Here is a 23,439-nt window from a genome sequence, read left to right on the forward strand (position 1 = left end):
GGTGGTATAGGGAGGGTGGGAGGGAGATGCAAGAGGGAGGAGATATGGGGATATATGTATATGTATGGCTGATTCACTTTGTTATAAAGCAGAAACTAACACATCATTGTAAAGCAATTATACTCCAATAAAGATGTTTATATATATATATATATATATATATATATATATACATGGCTGTAAAATGTCTTTGGAAGCTAAAATGCGTCATCTAATTTGGAGCGGTAGCACTCTGCTCAACAGCTCTATCCAGTGGTGGGGTAAAAGAAAACCATCAGGAAAAGACACAGTGAGTTGAAGGATGTGTATTGATTTTAAGTGCCATTGTGCTGTCCAGGGTTAATCTCCTTCTCCCTGTAGACCATCAGACTTGAGAAGTACTCAGTCGGTATTCCCACTCCCTCTGACGACTGCTTTTCCTGGGTCTACAACACTGGGCATGGTAGCTGAAAGAAATCCATGGACCTCAGAATTCAAAGTATCAATATTGTGCTCCTTCTAGCCTACCTACTAAATTTACTTTCTTGATTAATTGTTTCCGGCCTTAAACCCTTTTCTGAATGTCCTCATTAAGTGTGGCACTAAAAATTAGATTATATTCTGGATATTATATTCATGTCAATTTAATATAAGGTTGCAATAAATTTTGACAGGTATGTCAAAAGCGTCTGCTCTTTTTCATATCGCTTGTTAGCCAAGAGTATCTTACCTAAACATTATAAGGTTAATCTTTTAAAAATCTAAATAAATGATTTTATATTTATACTTTAATGTTTTCTTAGCATCAGTTGCCACTGATATTCTAAATATGCATTACAGGTACTATATTAGTTAAGTATTTATCTTTTCTTACCATCAAAAACAGCATCAAAGAGAGCAGATGCAGTACTGAGTGTTGCCAATAGAGGCCGCTCTCTCAGTTGATACCAATTCGTTCTCTGGCTTTTTATTATTTTTTATTTTTTGCGGTACGCGGGCCTCTCACTGCTGTGGCCTCTCCCGTTGCGGAGCACAGGCTCCCGACACGCAGGCCAAGCGGCCATGGCTCACGGGCCCAGCCGCTCCGCGGCATGTGGGATCTTCCCGGACCGGGGCACGAACTCGCGTCCCCTGCATCGGCAGGCGGACTCTCAACCACTGCGCCACCAGGGAAGCCCCGTTCTCTGGCTTTTTAAAACAGAGTTGCTAAAACTTGTTAAAAATCTATTTAAACAAACTGTCCTCTACCTAAATGGTGTACATTGTTTTCAAAGACAGAGACAAAAAGCATTTATCATCACATTATGTAATATTTTCCCCAAGACTGTCATCAAGTCATCTAGACAAAACATTTAGAGGTGTTCAAATTGAAGACAGAGGAGTAATTGTGGTTCTTTTCAGATAATATAATTTTATCCCCTATTATGGGTTGAATTGTGCTCCCCAAAAAAGATATGCTGAAGTCCTAATCCCCAGTACCTCAGAACGTGCCCTTATCTGGAAGCAGAGTTTTGCAGATGTAATTAGTTGAGGCATTAAAAGGAAGAGTGGGATGGGCTCCAATATATGAAGACAGAGGCACACAGGGAGGATGCCCATGTGACAATGAAGACGGACTGGCGAGAAGCAGCTGTAAGCCAAGGAATCCCCAGAAGCTAGGCGGGTGAACGATGCAAAAACTGCAATTCAGCAATGCAGAAATAGAGTTTTCCATATGATCTTCAAAGAAGCACCCAAGTTTCTGGGCCAGAAGCATTTAGCTATGAACTTAGAAGCATAATATCAAGACACAGCATCTGAATTCAATTTACAAAGATTTTCTAGACTTGTTTTCATTCCCAGAGTTACCAATGGCCTGGTTTCTGCCAGCCTTTACCCAAGTCCATCCAGAGTCAGATGGAATCCCTGAAGAAACTTTTAGAGCATGTTTTTCCTGATGTCCATGAGCCTTTGACCCCTCAGCTCACATCGTTCAGTAGATGTCGGAGTGGGGACTCCAATGCCATCTTCCTGCTCCTTCACGAGATCTAATCTGAGGCTCAACTTAAACCTTTTCCATGAAACGTTTCACCGGGCTTCCCTCTTTTCCATGAAACATTTCACCAGGCTTCCCTCTTTTCCATGAAACATTTCACTGGGCTTCCCTCTCAGAACCAATGCTTTGCCTCACACACTTTATTACTTATTCATTGTCACAGCCGGCATTCCTATTCTATCTCCTGTGTATTATTTATCTCTCTCAACTAAAAAGTTATTTGAAGACAGAGACAAGGCCATATATTTATTCTATATCCCTTGAGAATCCTAAGGGGCCAACAAACAAACCTGAGGAATATTCTTGAAAAGAAAACGAAAAAGCAAAATGAATCACCGATTCAGTGACCGTCCAAAAGCAGAACAGTTGATTTGTGTCCTGGCAGTCTTTTCTGGTCCTAATAGATAAACACAGAGACAGGATAACTGAATACTTCATTGGCTTGTGATCATCTGATTGTGTCTTCGGCGGCTTCCCTGATAAAACACCAGGAAGATGCACCGCTCCAGCCTCTGAGAGCAGGTCTCTGTGAAAGCACTGATGATGGCTTTGTACCTGAATCCATTCACCTCCCCGCACAGTAGGGAATGAGTGAATTTTAAATAAGTAATTTAGAAGCTGTTTAAATCTGACCAGTTTCCACAGCCAAGAAAGCAATAAGAGAAAGTGATGGTAAGGGAGAGATATGGCATGGGTTGTCTCCCAGGTGTGAAGGTTCCAAGCATTCTGAGTAGAACGGGGATAGATTTACAGTCTCACTCTCTCTGTTGTAATTAAGACAAGTAGGAAGGAAAGAAAAGCAGAAAATAACAGGCTGAGTTGGAAATAATTGTAAGGGCTTCAAGGAGACAGCCTGGAAATCGTAAGACTCCAGTGGTTGTCAGAACCTGACTAGTTTCTATTCGCCTTATATTAAAGAGGAGTCACGGGGATATTGATACCTCAAGCAAGACTTTAGGCAGGAAAAAGGAGAATAAGAACAGAGAAGTCAATAATGAGAAACTGGTTCTCATAGCATTTTCCCTTTTACTGTCATTTTCTCTTGGGCTTTTCATTACCATCTGATGTTCATCCCGTCACCAGCCACATTAAGTGACTGGTGTTCAGACTGTCGGTCCCACCAACACAGGCCAATCTGCTGGGGCGTGCCTCTCTCCCCTCTTAGATATATCCACGTTGATACCCTTCTCCAGAAATCTCTTACGATTCCCACCAGGGAAAAGTGAATACCCCAACATGTCTAATGTGTTTTGCAACCCTCTTTTCCTCTCTCTAGTTATCTTAAAGCTTTGCGAAATGAAAAGAATCTCCTCTTAATCAAAAGATTGAGAACCCCTGCCAGAGGCTGCTAACCCCTTAGATATAAGAAAGAACATCCTGGCAAGAAAGGTTGTTAAACGTCAAAATGATTTAGCAATAAAGGTTGTGGAATCAGCTCCCCTGCAAATCTTCACTTCTAGGATAAATCAGGTCCCTGCAGAACTGTTGACACCAGATGACTTCTGAAAAGGCAGGGTAGACTAGTTCCAATGCCCAAAATTAACTAGTGTGAAAAACTGTCAGTGGTACAAACAGCTGATTCCTTCTGGTCCTGGCAATGGATTTATTCATCCCACTTAAAAGAACTAAATGGAATTAAGTCTCAGCCTGACTTGAACACTTTATAAATGATCTTTCCAGACAAGACAACTTCTTTTACTCTAAGAGATAATTTTGTGTCTCATGGAATTTACCCAGTGCTTTGGTCTGTGTGTGCCCCAGGAGACCAACAAGGATGGAAACTCATTCAGTTCTGCAGGGCCTCTTAACCAGTCTATGGAACTAGTTGGCTCCAGTGAGGGTGAAAAAAGGACCTTTCTAATTTCTTTACGGAATTGCTTCTTTTCAGAGTTTCCAAGAAATGGAAACTGTTACTTATTAACTCATTATATGATTAATAAAGTGTGAAACAGAATTCCTGCTTCTTATTACTTTGAAGAATCAGAGATAAATATGTTAGGCTCTAGTGCTACCCCCAGAAGGCCAAGGAGACGTGCAGTCCAAGAACTTATTTATAAGACCTGGCAAACAGGTGGGCTTTGTAGCCAGTATTGCTAGATGTCTAGGATATACATGCATATGCAGGCATTCACACACACACAAACACAGACACACACACACTACTCAGTCACTGTTATTACCTTTTATTAAGACAATCTGTTAGAGCAGTTTAAGGCTGACAGCAAAATCGAGAGACAGGTACAGAGATTTCCCACATACCCTCCTCCCCAGCACGTGCACAGCCTGACCCTTATCAACATCCCCAACAGATGCTACACGTGTTACAACTGATGAACCTACACTGACATGTCGCCATCACCCAAAGTCTCTAGTTTTGCACAGATGTACAATTTGTACAGTGGACGTATATCCATCATTATTACATCATACAGTGTCGTTTCACTGCCCCCCAAACCCTCTGTGTTCTGCCTATTTATCCCTTCCCAACCGCAGCCACGATTTTAAGTCCGTGATTTAATAAGGAAAGTTTATTAGAGAAAAATGATATGGACCAGAGAGAAGTAGATAGAGCTATGAAAAAGCAGCTCGGCTTGTAGGAATTAGAAAACGCATGACAAAATAAGGAGCATTTGAGTTGGACCATAGAGATAAAGAGAATTATTCCAGGTCGTGAAAGCTGGGGCTTTGTAGGCTGTATAAACATAGAGAGTTGTTAAATGGCACAGTGTGCTCAGGGAAGTGTGAAACACTCAGTGTAGTTTTTTCTTTTTTCTTTTCTTTCTTTTTTTTTTTTTTGTGGTACATGGGCCTCTCACTGTTGCGGCCTTTCCTGCTGCGGAGCACAGGAGCCGGAAGCGCAGGTTAGTAATTGTGGCTCACGGGCCCAGCCGCTCCAGGGCACGTGGGATCCTCCCGGACCGGGGCACGAACCCGCGTCCCCCGCATCGGCAGGCGGACTCTCAACCACTGCGCCACCAGGGAAGCCGTCAGTGTAGTTCTGTGCAAGAGGGGAGATGGTGAGGGATGAGGATGGGAAGATAGATTAGTGCCAAGTAGTCATCGATCTTGTACCCCATGTGAAGGGACTGAGACTTCACGCTGTAGGCAACGAAGAGGTGATGAACGGCTTTAACAGAAGGATGGCAGAATCAATTGTGGGTTTTATAATGACAACTGTATTGGAAAATGAAGAATTCAGAGGAATGGGAAGAAACTAAGAATTTCGGATAGAAATTATTTCAAGAGAAGAGAAATGTTATTCAAGAGACAAGGTCACGCCCACTGTGACAGGTGACAGAATAGGAACGCCAGCTGTGACAATGAATAAGTAATAAAGTGTGTGAGGCAAAGCATTTGTGCTGAGAGGGAAGCACGGTGAAAACTACACTGTTTCACACTTCCCTGAGCACACTGTGCCATTTAACAACTCTCTATGTTTATACAGCCTACAAAGCCCCAGCTTTCACGACCTGGAATAATTCTCTTTATCTCTATGGTCCAACTCAAATGCTCCTTATTTTGTCATGCGTTTTCTAATTCCTACAAGCCGAGCTGCTTTTTCATAGCTCTATCTACTTCTCTCTGGTCCATATCATTTTTCTCTAATAAACTTTCCTTATTAAATCACAGACTTAAAATCGTGGCTACGGTTGGGAAGGGATAAATAGGCAGAACACAGAGGGTTTGGGGGGCAGTGAAACAACACTGTATGATATAATAATGATGGATATACGTCCACTGTACAAATTGTACATCTGTGCAAAACTAGAGACTTTGGGTGATGGCGACATGTCAGTGTAGGTTCATCAGTTGTAACACGTGTAGCATCTGTTGGGGATGTTGATAAGGGTCAGGCTGTGCACGTGCTGGGGAGGAGGGTATGTGGGAAATCTCTGTACCTGTCTCTTGATTTTGCTGTCAGCCTTAAACTGCTCTAACAGATTGTCTTAATAAAAGGTAATAACAGTGACTGAGTAGTGTGTGTGTGTCTGTGTTTGTGTGTGTGTGTGAATGCCTGCATATGCATGTATATCCTAGACATCTAGCAATACTGGCTACATAGTAGGCATCAATAAAAGTTTGTTGAATGAAATTGTAGAAAGGTGCCATGTTTTATAGAATTCTATCCTATTATCAGTGTTCACAGCTCCAGACTAAAATATTCTCTTACAGCATCACCTTCATCAAGAACTATCATTTCACTTGCAATGTACTGGTCTTTGCCCAGATGCACTGTGATTTTTTAAGAAAATACACACAATTTCTACAATTAAATTTAGGAGAAGAGTCATTTTTATGTTTGATTTCTGTTGTGTATTCATTGTGTATGGCAAAACAAACAAAAAATGCCATTGTGATGTTCAAAACAAAGAGAGATTCATGACAAAATTTCCCCTCAAAGACTACCCTGATGGAGAAAGCCATAAAGCATCAGTTCCAGATACCCAGGATGACATGGTGGGGTCCAGGTAAGCGGGAAGGACAGAAATCTCCAGATGGCACCTCAGGATCCTCCATATTCCCATCACCATTCTAGCCTCTGCCTCTGGGAAGAGTGAGGCACAGACCATGGATCTTGGGATTTGTGGTAGGGCCTTCTCTAGGTTTGAGAAGAACATGCAAAGAGAACACATTTTCCAAAATAAAGGCACAGCATCCTTCGATAAGCAGGATGAATTGTCTCCAGGATCAAAGGCTTCGATAGATGAACTCAGTTTACTTCACTCCAACAAGGAGTATAGAAGTTACCAAGATGAATGAGATCCAGTGTCAATGCACTAGTGATTTATGATTCAGGGGGAGAGTGGATCTGATTCATCGGTAGTTTTATAGAATGTGGCAGAAAGCTTTGAGAAAGACTTGCATTATAAACTCAAAACTAGTTTGCAGATTCCTGCCATGAGGTAAAATAATACAGGAGCAGTTGAGTTAGGGTACTCTATCTCAATCTGACAGTACCACTGGGACATCTCACTTCTTAGCAGTATACTGAGAAAGGAGTTCTTAATGAAGCAAACGCAGCCTAAGTATGTTTAGATTTCCTGTCTAAAATCTAACTTTTTCTTCAAATGTGTATCCTCAAATAAGAATAATAATTTCCATTCAGAACATTTATATGAGTTATTACAAAATCACACAAAGCAGTCTGAATTGTGTTTTTTTCAAAAATTACCATGAGACAAAAAGAAGTTTCACATCATCTGCCTGTCTATCTATCTATCTATCTATCCATCTAAACACAATTTTGAATAAAGTATCAAATATATCAAACAGCTACAGTGCTACCTAGGGGTGTCAGAGCCCTCAGCAAATAAAGCTCTGTTTTATTTCACTTTGTTTATATTTCTGGTTCACAAAGATTTCAAACTTTAAAACACCAACATAATTTCTGTGGATGATCAAAATTTGTTGGTTATAATGATACACTGGAAGATCTCTGTGAGGGATAGTCTACAGTGGTCTAGAGTAGAGTTTGCCATTTTTACTTTAAACTGTCTTTGTATGTAAAAATGGAATATACACCTATGGATCACAATGAGAATAATCTTGGTGCACATCTGGGCTTTGTGAAGAGAAACAATAAACAGCAATATTATCATAGCTCTTTTATTGTACTGTGTAGCTTATAAAACACTTTCACATATACTAATTAATTGATCCGTTTTTTAAATTAAGGAGTAGCAATAATATCTCCAAAAATCTGAAAACTCAACTGTAAAATCAACACATGGGAGATAATCTTGAAAGATCATCTTAGAGACAAAAAATTTTTCAGACAGAAACAAAAATAGTAATGAGATGAGTTACGTTACAGAGAGTATAAGGTATTACCTTGATGATTTACCAAAGGGAACACTATTTCCTAGTGTATCCAGGTTCAGCTACCGAATTCCAATCACAGGATGCTCTGGGAAGCCCTTGCCAATAGGACTGAGACTCCATGCACTACATGAGACTCACTGCCATCTTAGATTGAGATGAAGGAAAAGACCAAAGAACAAACCAACCAACCAACCCCTTTTTCAGTTTGCATAGTGATCTCAGTATGGGAAAGAAACAAATTTACCAGCATTCCTGGATCTATGGAGAAGAAAGCTCCTACATTGTGTCTACCTATAAAAGTATTATTAAGAATGGAAATATTAAGAGATGTGGCCAAGATGGCAGGTAGGAAGATGGGACTCCCCTCCCCCTGCAGGCACCGCAAAACTACAACTATTTACAGAGCAACTATCTATGAGGATGACCTGAAGACCAGCAGAGAAGATTTTCCACGACTAAAGATATAAAGAAGGAACCACAACAAGACGGACCAGGAGAAACGTCCTGGTATTTTGGGGAAAAAAGAGAAGCACCTAATCAAAGAAGCCCTGTTCCTGTGAACTGCTCCTTGACCAGAGCTGATGAAAGACAGAGAAATGGAGATAGCCCGGTGGCTGTGTCTTCATACACGTGAAACCAAAGCAAAGGAAGAGGCTGGGCTCGAGCAGAGAGGCGCCGCTGTGAACACCGTGGTGACCTGCTGCTGAACTGTGCCATCTACACTCGGTGGAAGAAACAGGTCCAACAGGCTGTGAGGGGCACTCTGGCCAGGGTGAGATTGTAGAAGTAGAATCAGCGCTTTGGGGGGACTTCAAGTTGAAAAGTGGAAGACAAATGCAATTGAAAAGCAGGGTTCCCCCTACATTACAGACAAGAGGGTTGGAATTTTATCCATCAGAGCCTGCTTTAATGACATTCAACACAGAAGAAGAGGTCCAGAAAAAATTGGGGGTAAAATGCAAATTTCTGCAGAAACTAATGTCATACAACCACAGAGAGCTTCTATAAAGGGAATTTTTTTTACCCTACAAAGAGTAAAAAACAGTTTCCTTGCATGTGCCCATGGTCCATGTTAAAGAATAAAGAAGACATCAATACGATTTTTAAAAGAATAAAAAATAACAATGGAAATATCCATAATGGCTAACTTTTATTGAGAGCTTCTCTGTGCTTCCATGAAGCATTTCACTTGAACTTCATAATAAACTCCTGAGTGAGATAACTATTGTTCATCCCATTCATAAATAAAGAAATGAAATTAGAGACAACTTGTCACAAGCTAGTAAGTGTGGGAAGGGGCTTTTAGGTAGTAGTTTCTATACCACAGACGAAGGCTGACATCTAACTTATGCTCCAGATATAATGAATAGCAGAGTTCTTAATCTTACTAATTTAACATGAAGAAATGCTATTCCATTGTTTTATTTCCTGTATTATGATTATCTTTTTATGTTAGGGTTTTACTACCTTCAGTTGTGATATACTTCAATCTTCTGAGTCCCATTAAAACAAACAAACAAACAATTTATTTACCCACAGGGGGTTTTGGGACCCGAGTCCCTAAGGTTGAGATGGAATTACTGTGTTAAGAATATATCCTTCAGAACCTGGAGCAATGAAAACCGTTACTCTTCTGGCCTGTTTTGAGCAGCTCTGACGGAGCTGGCACTGTCTATCCTGGCTGGTGCTTTCTTAGTTCACAGATGGAAACGCCAAGGTATCAGAATTACAGGCATTTGCTTTCATGCTATTTCCACTAAATATCTTTAGTCTGATACTCACCAAATAATCCTAATTTATACAATTTAGTTTATTATGTAATATTTTAAAACTGTCAGGAATCCCAAATAGCACACCCACTTTCCTGCTACATTATTTTATATATTTGAGGAGCTTGTGAACTGGTTAGTTTTTAACTGATGTGCAGAATGCAGTCAAATCTAGGACTCTGAAGAGACTGGGAAAGACCGAGTTTCTGTGCTTAGAAGGTGGAAAGCCAAAGGTTGGATCCTGACATTTCAAGATTTCTCTTGGCAGCCAACCAGGTCACTTCATTCTCTGCCTCTTCCTCAGATGTGATTTCTGCTCCGTCCTTCAAAGGAAGGGATTTGTTGTCTTATCACTCAGTGAATGTTTTTTAAAAAGATAGGATAAATCTCCTGCAGTGTTGAGTTCTAGGATTCTATAGTATATTATGTGGATTAAGAAAAATTCCTAGACTATAACCCATAGCATAAATCAACTACTGAATGAATACGCAGCCTAAATGTTCTTTTTACTCCACCCCAGAACTCCTTTCAGAGTTGTTGTGAAAAGAACTCTGCTATGTATTTCAACTGTAATTGCTAACGTATGAGTATGATTAGAGCATGGAAACAAATTCTGTAAGGTACGCAGTAGTCCAGATCCTTAGTAGAGAGCTGGAAGAGTACTTGTTTGAAGTCATTTTACTGTGTGCTAACGTTTTCATCAGTCAACTGAGTTTAAACTTAATGGTCATACATATTAATTGGCAGGTCTGACAGACAAGGTTGCTCTAATTCATGCTAATTAATATAGTCAGATTTTAAAGGCCAAATTAGCATTTTGAATACAGATTATATCTTTGCTTATACGTGTTCAGGCAAGTAAAACAAATCTGAAATATTGAGAATCTGGTTTCTTATTTTTTTTATATGTATTACTTATGGAGTAAGGGACCAAGGGTTTTACTTTATAGTTGCCATATTGGTTTAATTTTCTTTTCTTCCTATAATAATAGAAATTACATAATCATTCTACCATCAAACCTTTGCTCATGCTTTTTCCCAAACTTGGAAAATCTTTCCCATACTTAAGACACTTTTATGAGGTAATGAATGATATAAACAAATTCAAAGACAAGCAATAGGGCCAAAATAACCGCCAATACTAAAATATCTTATATACTAGACAAATTCTTAGCATTCTTAAAATCAACAATGTAGAAAATGCTTCTATAAATCAATAAGAAAAATAAAATGGAAGAAAAAAGTGGGCAAAACAAGTGAACAGGCATTATGCAGAAAGAGAATCATAAATGGCCATTGCACGTGACAGGAGTTGGACTTCACCAATTATCAGAGAAATGCAGATTAATATAACAATAAAAATCATTTTCACTGATAACTTTGGTGAATTCAACAAACGTTGGCAAGCCTTTGGATTACTGAGAGCAAGACAACACCCCTCTCATACCAAATGCTGAGAGTGTTATTTGCTGTAGTAGGGGTTTTTTTTTTGGTGGTATTCGTCAAAATCCATCCTAAGCAACACTTACACATGTGGAAGAATATACATGTGCTGAATTGCCATTCATTATACTAGCAATTGGAAATCTAAGTTTTCTTAATAAAAGAATGGCTAAAATATGGTATAGCAATATCATGGTACTTTATGCAATTGATGAAAAGAATAAGGTAGCGTTGTGTATGCAGATAAAGAATGATGTATATCAAACATTATATGAGTTAACAGGTCAAATAATAATAGGTATGGTATGATCCAAATTGGGTTAGAAAAATAATTATGTGGTGTTGATAGAATAAAACAGTTGACAATAGCAACAGAAGTCGAGCTATATGAGTTGAACATTGAGATATTTATAAATATATATGAAAGGCCTGGAATGGTACATAAACCATTAATTATTTTTAATTGGGGGAGGGGTTTTGGTCAATGGACTAATAGAAAGTTTTACTTTTTACTTTATAGAATATTTATTACTTTTTTTTTTACAGTAGACTTCTCCTACTTTTATTTTTTAAATATGAGACCAATGTCAAGAAATACTAACATTCTTGGAAATAGCTAGAAGAATCTTTCAAACTTCTCATGGTTTCCCCATTCTCTTCTTTTTAACTTTACTTTTCATCAAGAACCAGCATTTAATAGAAATGTACAACTATTCTTATCAATCTTTTAAAAAATGTATTATTAACATTTAAGTCGTATGTTTTACCCTCTTTCCCACAATATAAGTGCTGTATTTTCATCATATCCTGTTTAAAAGGATTTTTTTTATCCAACATGTAAATTAAGAAAATTAAACTGAAGACCAAATACATTTCTGCTAGGAATGTGCAGACACAAACCCAGAGATAGAAGCAAAGTTTATCTTCATGTGTTAAGAGTCCCATCAGCTCCTCTTTTCAGCAAAGTAACAATTAGGGATCATCCGCATCTACAAGAGCAGAGTACTTTAACTTTATTTCTCATTTCTCTCATTCTTTTCAAATAGTTATTGGCCAATCAAAAAGTGACATTTATAGATTTTTATGCTAGTTCATTACACATTAAAGGAGGGCACTGAAATAATCTGACATGTGTAATTGTGCAAAGAAAGAAAAATAAAAAGTGGACCTATTCTAAAAGACTGAAAATTCCTCTAAGCTAAATTTTGGAAACTTCAGCCATTACTGGATCTATTACTAGATCTGTGTCTTCAGTCTTCTATTTGTCAGTTTCAGAAGAATTTAGGCTGGCAATGTACTCTCTTCCAAGGGAGAAAAATAAATTAGGGGATGCACAGGTATTTAAAATGGGAAATGTAGTTGTAAATACATTTTAATAAAGAATAGAATAAAAATCCAAAAATGATGGCACTGCTTCGAACCAAAATCAGTGCACAATTCTGAAGATGATTCCCAAAGGTTTTACTTCTAATAATTCACCATTTTTGCTGAGTACCCCAAATTCTCATGAACAAATTTTCTGCATTATGAATTCAAACTGGCTTGTTATATCAGGGACTTCTTCCATACATGTGAGAAATGTATTTTTTAAAAGGCAAGAAAACTTATAGATCTAGAATGTTTGTATGACAAGTCCTGTTAATTTACGATCACTCATTTATCATAAGTCAGTGACGTTGTCATTTATTCAATAATCTACCCACCCATTTTCTCCTGTCTTTTTACAATGTCTTTCATTTCTTTAGGACATGACTCACCTACACTTTTGCAATTACTAACAAGTTTTCTTTTTTCTCCTGTTCTCTGATTAGTCTTCAACGGGGCAATCTTAACTCCACTATGAAAAATCACCCAGTATTCCTCGTACTCTGTACTATCACCTGTAAAGCCCACAACTGTGTTCCATACTTCACATATTCACAAATTCCACCCACCCCCATCTTCAGACCTTGCTTATGTTGTCTCTGTCTCATTATATCCCTTTCTCCTGCCAACTTCACATGATCAAATCCCAGCCATCTTCCAACACTCTCTCAAGAGCAGTTCAGAAGAACTCCACAATTCCATGAAAATCCACTTTTTCTCATTGCCCTTATATCACTTCCCTTAAAGTCTCTAATTAAAATGGGATACATTCTACCTTAATCACCAGTATTTATCTATACCTAAAAAAAAAAATCTTTCTTAGTATATACATCTCCCTGAGAGCAGGATCCACACCTGATTGATTTTTGGATTGCAGGCAATGCTTGGATTAAGGGTTCAACAAATAATTCTCAATGTGTTAAGATTTTGTAAATAAACACCTTTAGTTTTTTAATAATGCATTTAAAAAACATGATGTCTTAAGAATCCAGAACACCTTACATATGCTGCATCATTCTAATTTGCAGAGTAGAAAACTGAAACACAACTGTTATCAGACTTTCCCAAGATTATATAGAAAAGGTGAATTGGAGCTAATATTCAAATTCTGTTTTGAAAACATTCCTTTGTACTGAATCTCTTAAAGTGTAAATTACATAATGCATGAATCTATTAGTGGTCCTCACATATCTCACCAATATTACAGGGGCCTCTGAGATTTCCGAGATGGGGCAAGAGTTATGCTATTCCCTCCTTCCTCATAATACGAGAGATTTCATCTTACTATGAACCACTGCTGACCATTCATAAGATTTCACCAACTTATGTTTAAAAGAGAGAGAATTTAGGTCTATGAGCAATTACAGCAAACACAGCTACATTAATATAGACAACCTTTTAAAAAGACAAGTGCCCTTCCTAAACCATTCCCTGATATAAACTCTACCATTAAGCCCTTGAAACCATAGCATGTCATTCCTCAAGCTAACGTCTTTCTTTCCTTTATCTCTCTTTTCCCTTCCTCTTCCTTTTTCCTTCTCCCTTTCTTTTTGAGTTTCCCATTAAAATTCAAATATGCATGAGAAAAATAATACCTTAGTAAGGATTCAGTTCAATAATTCTTACTGAGCAAACAAAGCCATGATTCTGAGAACACCGAGATAAAATACCATCTCTGTCCTCATGGGTAATACAAGGCATATGAGATCACCACTCACTCTGCCACATGGGATGGCCAGCAGGGCTTCTTACCGATAAACTGATAAACAGCCCTTAAATAAGTTCTTCCCGAGGTTGGCAGCATGAGAGAAAGGGCACCGACATTGGTGGGAACTGGGAAAGTAAAAGTACAGATGTGAATTCCATGCTCACAGAGTAGCCTGTGGTAAATAGTCCTGAAATAATTAATCTTCAGTTTCACATTATCCTGGTGCTGCTGAAGGGTAGACCATCTGCAGTGGAAGATGGAAGACAGAGGTGAGGTGATAAATGGGAAGAGAGAAGTATCAGAGCATCAGCATGATGACAAATCCAGCTGAGGAAGAAGGGAGGAGAGGATGCTATGGAGAAGAAGATGCAGGCAAGGCCAGCTCCATGGAATCGACTTCACTTTACATCACAAAGAGAACCAAACAAAATGCAGAATGAAATTTATATGGTGATGACCTCGAATCCCTCGGAAACCTCAGACTCCGTGATGTGGGTCCTTGGTTTATTTGCAATAGTTCAGACTCTTCTAGGCAGGGAATCTGGAGTTTTACAGGATAGACCAAACCTTTTACCAGAGTGATTTCAGCTCAGTGTGGTTAGACAGATATATCATTATGTGTGATTAAATATTTAAAATGAAAATATCAATAGTTCCTAATTAAACCCTCTGGCTAGAATATGAGACATTCCACAACAGAAAGTTCTTCGATTAGGGGAGGGGGATATGAGAAAAGGACATAAATGCCATACAAATTGCAGATCATTGGTGTAGAGAGAACAGCCAAAAAGACAAAGAGCAAGGAAAAAATATTAAAAAAAAAAAAAAAAAAGGAAAATGGTGATGATGGGTGTGGGCAGCATCGACAGAGGGCAAGTGTGTCTTACAGTTTAATAAAACTTTTTCAGGCAAAAACAAAGCAAAAGTTTTTTAGAGCACAGTGTACATGAGGCATTTAGGGATCATGGAGGTATGATCTTGAACAAGTTCTTGAGACTCTAAACTTCAGTTCCAGGTTGGCTTAGTGAGCATGTCACCTGCTACCTACCTCCTGGGGGTCACCAAGATCCAGTGAGATAAGAGATGAAAGCACTTAGGACAATGAGGACGTTGGGCCAGGCTCAGTGCATGTTGAGTCCTGATCACTGAGGATTGAGCAGTTTCTGGGCAACCTCCCACCAGCAGTGTTGCCAGAAGCATTCACCCCTCACCCCATCCTGCATCAGGCAGGACAAAATGAGCTGAGTCAATGAAATCCACCTGTGAGAGCAAAATAAAAGCCTTAATGGAACCACAGTCAAAAATAATGAGCCAGTGTAGGGAGGTTCCTCAAAAAACTAAAAATAGAACTACCATATGACCCAGCAATCCCATTCCTGGGCATAGACCTGGACAAAACCATAATTCCAAAAGACACATGCACCCCAATGCTCATCGCAGCACTGTTTACAATAGTCAGGACATGGAAGCAACCTAAATGTCTATCAACAGAGGAATGGATAAAGAAGATGTGGTGCATATATACAATGGAATACTACTCAGCCATAAAAAGGAACAAAATTGTGCCATTTGCAGAGATGAGGATGGACCTAGAGACTGTCATACAGAGTGAAGTAAGTCAGAAAGAGAAAAACAAATATCGTCTAATATTGCTTATATGTGGAATCTAGAAAAATGGTACAGGTGAACTTATTTGCAAAGCAGAAACAGACACACAGATGTAGAGAACTAACTTATGGATACCAAGGGGGGCGGAGGGGTGGGATGAACTGGGAGATTGGGATAGACATACATACACTACTACCATGTATAAAATAGATAACTAATGAGAACATACTGGATGGCACAGAGAACTCTACTCAATGTTCTGTGGTGACCGAAATGGGAAGGAAATCTGAAAAAGTGGGGATATGTGTATACATATAAACTGATTCACTTTGCTGTACAGCACAAACTAACACAACATTGGAAAGCAACTATACTCCAATAAAAATTAATAAAATAAAATAAAAATAATGAGCCATTTAAGTACTGTTCCTGGAAAAGGGGAAAGAAAATAGTCTTTCACGCACTCCCAATAAGATGGGATCAGAAAGCAGCAGCTTTGTGAGGCTCACGTCCACCCCAGCTGTCCCTCTAGGGTCAGCCCCAGCAGTCCTACCTACGTGGACAATTGGTTTTCAAAATGAGTTTGCAGCCTGGTGAAAAGAGAAGATGGCTGAGTACTGTTACCAACAATGGCTCTTTGGAGAGCAGTGCAGTTTCGCCTACTTTGTTAGTTATTTGTACGGAGGCATCTCTGTTTTCAGAGCTGACAGCTCCCTTTCCACACACTCTGGCTGTGAGTGCAGAGGGTTTGAAATTGCTGTGGATGACACCTGGGCACATTTGCAAGGAAAGCAGCACTCAGGCAGGGGACCTCGCAGGGAGCAGCAAGAGGAAGGACCGATTCGCTAAGAACCCTCCACTCCTTGCTTCCAAAAATCAAACGCGATCCCTTCCTCCCAGATTGCCTTAAAAAGTTTACGTTTTGAAATTCAGATTCACCGCATTTGAAGACACAAACATGCTCTCCCTTCCCCAACCTTCCCAGCCACCCATGGTAGCTCTCCCCCTGTCAAGAGCCTGGCCCAGCAATCGTTTCTCTTTCCTCACAGTTTGAGCCGGTGGAGATGGACTTGTCAGGAGTGAAAATGGAGTTTCCCGTGATGCATTTGAAAGGAGATGCTGGTCTGGGCTCATGCACCAGGCTTTGCAGAGAGCCAAGGCCTGCTCTTCCCAACCGCATAAATTAGGACTACTGCAAAGTCGGTGCAACTGAGCTCCACTCCAGCACGATTTGAAAGGCATAGTTTGAAAATCGGTTACGAAATAGAGGGAATTTAAGCACGTGGAATTTAAGAAGGGCCACTTTCCCTTTTGGGAGAAATTTACCATTTGAGGTAAAGGGACCAGGGTGTATGTTGCCTTTTGTCTGCTCTCCAGGGAGAACGTGCTGCCTCAACCCTGCTGAAAGCAGCCTCACAGAGTCAGTATAAATCTAATATCACTTCTCCAGAAACAACTCAAAATAACTTGCATGCTAGAGCAAATGCCCAGGATCTCCTTTGGGGAAACAAGGTGGCAGGATGCCTGACAGGAGCCTGGGTAGCAAGCAGGAAGCTCTGTTCCTTTTCAGTGGCTCCCAGACAGCAGATGCTCAGCAGAGCTGGCATCCTGGTCCTTCCTTGCACGTGAGTGTCATCTATGCCATGGGCATCTTCACTAAATAATAACCATAGCTACATTCATGAAACCATCCTATAGCGTTCTTCAAAAACGCTGCACGCATTAGCTCAGCAAATCCTTAAGTCAGCCTGTGGAGTAGATACTATTGATATTATTATCCTTATTTTACATAAGACAGTATTGGAGAAGCCCCAGGTCACAGAACTGCTGAGTGGAGAAGGGCCGTCTGGCTCCAGGGCCCACCCTCCTCACGTCCAAACGACACGCATTAATGCAACATCAATAACGTGGATAAAGTCATGAGCAAGAAAGGATGAACTATGAAAAAGAAATTCAGTCTCTGGGCTTGATGTTTGATTGTGGTTGAACAAACCATAGCGTTGTCTCTCTGGATCTCTTAATGCTCAGCAGTTAGCACAGTGGATGGTCAATAGTGGGTGTTGAATAAAAGTACATCGCATGAATCCATGCAAAGAGGAGTCTCTATAATAAGACTGTTCTTGAAGAATCAAGACCAGTAGAAAACCAGAAAGGACAAGAGCAGACCTGACACAATTCAGGGCACTATTTTAAAAGCCCAGAGAAACTTGGCCTATTGGTAGAGTGATTTAAGCCCAAATAAATTAATTTAACCACCTCAACTTTAACGGACTTAGTATTAGGGACCAATAATGCATATCTAATTAGTGGTTGACCTGAAATATTTACACACACACACACGAACACATGAGTACTCTATGCCCAATAAGCATTGCGAAATGGTAAGCTTAGCTCTATCTACCATCTATCTGTCAATCTATCAATTATCTATCATCTATCTTTCTATTACTTATCTATGAATTTATTTATATATCTTGCTGGGGATGTGTAATGGTATGTAGACTTATTAACATGTTAAGTTTCAGTGTAGCACATATGGACTCTACATAATACTATCAAAGACTAGATAATAAGGAGATACTTAGGAAAAGCACTTAAAATTTCTGACAATTATTAGCATTGTTCATTTTTCATTGGATGATAAGAAGGGGCTTTGTTTGTTAAAAAGAGCACACTGATTATACGATAAATGATAAAAGGTCACAGACAATCGATAAGTCTTTTTAAAGCTACTTAGTTTATTTATTTTAAATTACTGCACAAAATAATACTTTTTTCTTAGGTACGGCCTGTTATGAGCTGTAAGCTAAGATTACATACTTAAAATGTGTCCAAAGGTTAATTACAAATGAATGCTTCCAAAAATGTAAGAATTTAGCAGCTGAAAGTCAAATATGTGTAACTATACAGTCAGCTAAAAATGGAAAGAATGCTCTTACTGAATTGTTGGGAAGTCAATACAAATTGGGTGACAGTTGTTCACGTGTCTCCATCTTCTCTCGAAAACAATGAAGGTGACATCCTTGACCTCAACTTTCCCCAAACGGTAAGGAGACTAATTAGTGTTTGTGAAGAATTTTTAATACCTTGGCTTAGAGAAAACGGTGACAAATGGTGTCTGATACTGCAAGTGTCATTTCATTTGAATGATAAACAAAAAAATAATTTTTACCAAAATAATAACTTCTATCCATAAGGACTGAATAATTTAAGGATGATTCAGAAACAGCTCTACTGATTTTTTCATCCCCTAGGAAAGTAGGTTTTCTTTTCTCTTCACTTTCACCCTGGAGAAATATTATATGCAACCTGGTTTCCTTTTTGTACAGAGGGAACAAATATTGAAGCATGATTTAAAAAGAATATCAGAACGAGCGGTAATACAAAATTATGTTGAAGGTTGTGTGAGCGCTGATATTATTCTCTAGGGAGTTGATGTCTAGACTAACGCCATGTGTTTCCTGAGGATTCGATTTAAAGTTAGGGCAGCGGTTCTCAAACTTTAACAGGCATTTGGGTCACCTGTAGGGTCTGTTAAAAGAGATTTCCACGATCCCTAAGTCCAGGGCGGGGACAGAGAATTTGTACTTCTACCAAGTGCCAGGTGAGGCTGAAGCCGCTCTCCAGGTACCACAGTTTGAGAAAGACTGAGTTAGGAAATCCCATGGTTTCCACACCACAGTCCATTTGATTCACCCAGGGAGCTTTGGTAAAAATGCAGATTCCTGACCCTGGCCCAGTCACCAGCATCAGTGCTTCCAGGGCATACAATTTAATAATCTGCACTGGTTTTGAGCTCACCAGGTCACCTTGACTCATAGGTGCAAAAGCTAGTGAATCAAACCATTTCACTCAGAGCTATTGAATCCAGAATCAAGTAGGACATTTCTTTTATGTGTTCAGAACCTCTGCCTTGCTCATCTGTGATGGCCTTCTGGTTTGGAACCAACACTTGTGACATTGCCATGTCGCATGCTTTAATGTTCTAGAAGACTGCAGTTAACAGTTCCTATGGAAAAGACCTTTTGTTAGGTCTCTCTTTGACGTACCCAAAGCATAAAAGAAGCAGTATAGTGTACACAGTCCTTAAAAACACTGATTCTGGCGTCTGACTATCTGGGCTTGAAGGGGGCCGTCATTCACCAATCATGGTAATGTTGAACAACGTTTCTAAATTCTCTCTGGCTCAGTTCTCCTTCTGTAAAATGGGGATCATAGTACTTCCCCATTAAGAACTAAGTTAATTAAAATTGGTAAAGCACCTAACTTAGAGTGGTGCCTGATACATTTTAATTTTTAATGTAATTTAAAAAATGTATGATTGGATGTTATTGAGCAGCTTTAGCTCAATACAGCTTTTCAAGTAATGTTTTTTCTAAAGCAGAATATGTTCTTTCGAAGAGTAGTTATTCCTCTCCTCCAGTTGGCATTCAAATATAGGCGGGGCAACTTCTAGATCAGGGTATTTTATTTTATTTTATTTTATTATTTTTGTGTGTGTGTGTGGTACGCGGGCCTCTCACTGCTGTGGCCTCTCCTGTTGCGGAGCACAGGCTCTGGATGCGCAGGCTCAGCGGCCATGGCTCACGGGTCCAGCCGCACCGTGGCATGTGGGATCCTCCCGGACCGGGGCACGAACCCGTGTCCCCTGCATCGGCAGGCAGACTCCCAAACACTGCGCCACCAGGGAAGCCCAGATCAGGGTAATTTAGATGCGGTCCATGATTGGACGAGTGACAACAGGACATTTCGAATAACCCAGAGAGATAGATCTCCAGGGAAGCGTCTGAGGATTATTTTCAAATTCCTGGCAGAGCTGGTGATTTGTCCTCCTTGACTTGCCATATGTCCCCAAGCTGTTTAGAATATTTGATTGACCACAAGATCCTGACAAATCCTCTGTAAACAAAATCAAAAGAAGAGGATTGTTCTGACTGGGACTTGGAATTGGCAGCTACATACCCTGCTTGATCATAAGACTTTAGAGAGTAAATACTTTCCTGAAACTTAATTGTTCTTGATAAGTTTCATTTGCTTAAGCCTCCTGCTTGTCTCGTAAAATGCTAACATTACTGGTAACAAACAACGCAAGTACTGATAAATTTTAAATAAAGGCTTATAATTCAATAAGGCTTCCTCCCCATGGATGGATTCACAGGATTATTCCAGAATCTGAGAGTATTGAATCTTGTGTGTCCTCATGTTGCATCCCCTCCCCCCCAAAAAAGGGTGAAGGTGAAGAATTAGGCTAAGGAAGGATCCTGAAAATACTAACACAAAATTGAAGCTGCATTTCATAGTTTGTCCCTCTTCGGGTAATGTTGTAATGATCATTGCTCAAGTATAAGTTTTTAATGCCACTTTTTGTTTTGGAACCTAGAAAACCAATTAAACCAAAACTAGCTTTAAGAAACAGTCAAGTTTTTTTTTGTTTTTGTTTTTGTTTTTGTCCCTTTCCGGCGTTCAAGATGTCGAAGCGAGGACATGGTGGGTCCTCTGGTGTGAAATTACGGATTTCCTTGGGTCTTCCGGTTGGAGCCGTGATCAACTGTGCTGACAACACAGGAGCCAAAATTCTGTATATTATCTCTGTGAAGGGGATCAAGGGATGACTGAATAGACTTCCTGCTGCTGGTGTGGGTGATATGGTGATGGCCACCGTCAAGAAAGGCAAACCAGAGCTCAGAGGGAAGGTACATCCAGCAGTGGTAATTCAACAACGCAAGTCATACCAGAGAAAAGATGGTGTGTTTCTTTATTTTGAAGATAACGCAGGGGTCATAGTAAACAACGAAGGTGAGATGAAAGGTTCTGCCATCACAAGACCAGTTGCAAAGGAATGTGCAGACTTGTGGCCCAGGATTGCATCCAACGCTGGCAGCACTGCATGATTCTTCGGTGTGTTTGTAAAAGAAAAAAAAAAATAATAAAAATTATTTGCTCCAAAAAAAGAAAAAAGAACTAGTCAAATAAAATATGACTAAATTTCTTCTATAAAAATAAATATTTCTAATGCTCACCATTCAGAAGGATATAAAAAATGGAAACTTACACTGCACTGGTAAAAATCAAAGTTCAAGGGCCATTTTAAAATATGTTAAAAATAAAACAACAAAGCTTGTGAACTAGAAATTTTGCTTATAGGAATTTCGTTAAGGAAATCATAATGTATGTATGCAAAATACTGTTACATAACAGTATTTTAAGTACTGTTAAAAATGAAATGTCCAGTGATAAAATATTGGTTAAAAGTTATGATATATACATAGAATAGAATCCTATGTCTTTACTAGACTATAAATTAAAGGAGTAAATTATTAATTTGAAATTATATTGACCTGAAAATTATCAAATAGTACTTTTTTTTTTTACAACTTTATTGGAGTATAATTGCTTCACAATGGTGTATTAGTTTCTGCTTTATAACAAAGTGAATCAGTTATACATATACATCTGTTCCCATATCCCTTCCCTCTTGCGTCTCCCTCCCTCCCACCCTCCCTATCCCACCCCTCCAGTCAGTCACAAAGCACCGAGCTGATCTCCCTGTGCTATGCGGCTGCTTCTCACTAGCTATCTACCTTACGTTTGGTACTGTATATATGTCCATGCCTCTCTCTCGCTTTGTCACAGCTTACCCTTCCCCCTCCCCATATCCTCAAGTCCATTCTCAAGTAGGTCTGTGTCTTTATTCCTGTTTTACCCCTAGGTTCTTCATGATGTTTTTTTTTTCTTAAATTCCTTATATATGTGTTAGCACACGGTATTTGTCTTTCTTTTTCTGACTTACTTCACTCTGTATGACAGACTCTAGGTCTATCCACCTCATTACAAATAGCTCAATTTCATTTCTTTTTATGGCTGAGTAATATTCCATTGTATATATGTGCCTTATCTTCTTTACCCATTCATCGGATGATGGACACTTAGGTTGTTTCCATCTCCGGGCTTTTGTAAATAGAGCTGCAATGAACATTTTGGTACATGACTCTTTCAAATAGTATTTTTAAGGGAAAAAGCAATTTGACAAAATCTGTATTATGAACTCATTGTCAGAATGAATCAATGGGCATTATTATTATTAAATTAAAATATTAACAGATTATCTCTGCATGGTGGGCTTTTGGGAGTTTTTCATGTCTTTCTGCTTATCCATGGTTCCTGTATTTTCTAAAATGAGCAAGCATTTTATCATAAGGAAAAAACAGCATGCTGCCTTGCTTTGCTTGTTAGAGCAAGGAAGAGCCCCAATATGGACCCTTAACATCTTTAATTCTATTTTTTTGTTCCATTCCTGCCAATAAGTGCAACCAAGAGAAGAAACACATGAACAAACAAGCACTGACTTCTTAACCGTTTCCAGTTTCCCCTAGTTGTCCTCATGGGATTTTTTTTTTTTTATATATATACTTGGGCACTAATATTGGTGTCTTCTGCAGCTTTTACTGCTAGCGTATCCATGACCCTGATTTGGGACAGGACAACTTCTGGAGGATCTTGGAGCACTTTTTGAAGAAGAGATCTTCCAGTCAGTCAATGCTGACAGACCTTTCAGCAAAAGTTTCCATAAATCCTCAGTTCTTCTTCATGGACAAATAAAATCACAGCTAAATACGAGCATCGGGAGCCAGTGAGATTTTCCTCTGGTAATAGGGTCCTGATTTTTTGGCCTAGTGGAGTGGAAAGTCCTAAGTTTAGTAACTAAGGAA

At 39.3% G+C, this 23,439-nt stretch overlaps 1 pseudogene across 1 annotated transcript; it reads left to right on the forward strand.

The window, feature by feature from the left end:
* The first annotated feature begins 21,079 nt into the window (after positions 1–21,079).
* On the forward strand, positions 21,080–21,733 carry LOC309795903 (large ribosomal subunit protein uL14-like; annotated as a pseudogene). The gene has a single exon. The product of its transcript is annotated as a large ribosomal subunit protein uL14-like (transcript).
* Positions 21,734–23,439: the final 1,706 nt, after the last annotated feature.

This window comes from Mesoplodon mirus, assembly GCF_964341445.2.
Source record: "Mesoplodon mirus genome assembly, chromosome: 20".
In the NCBI taxonomy this organism is placed as follows: Eukaryota; Metazoa; Chordata; class Mammalia; order Artiodactyla; family Ziphiidae; genus Mesoplodon; species Mesoplodon mirus.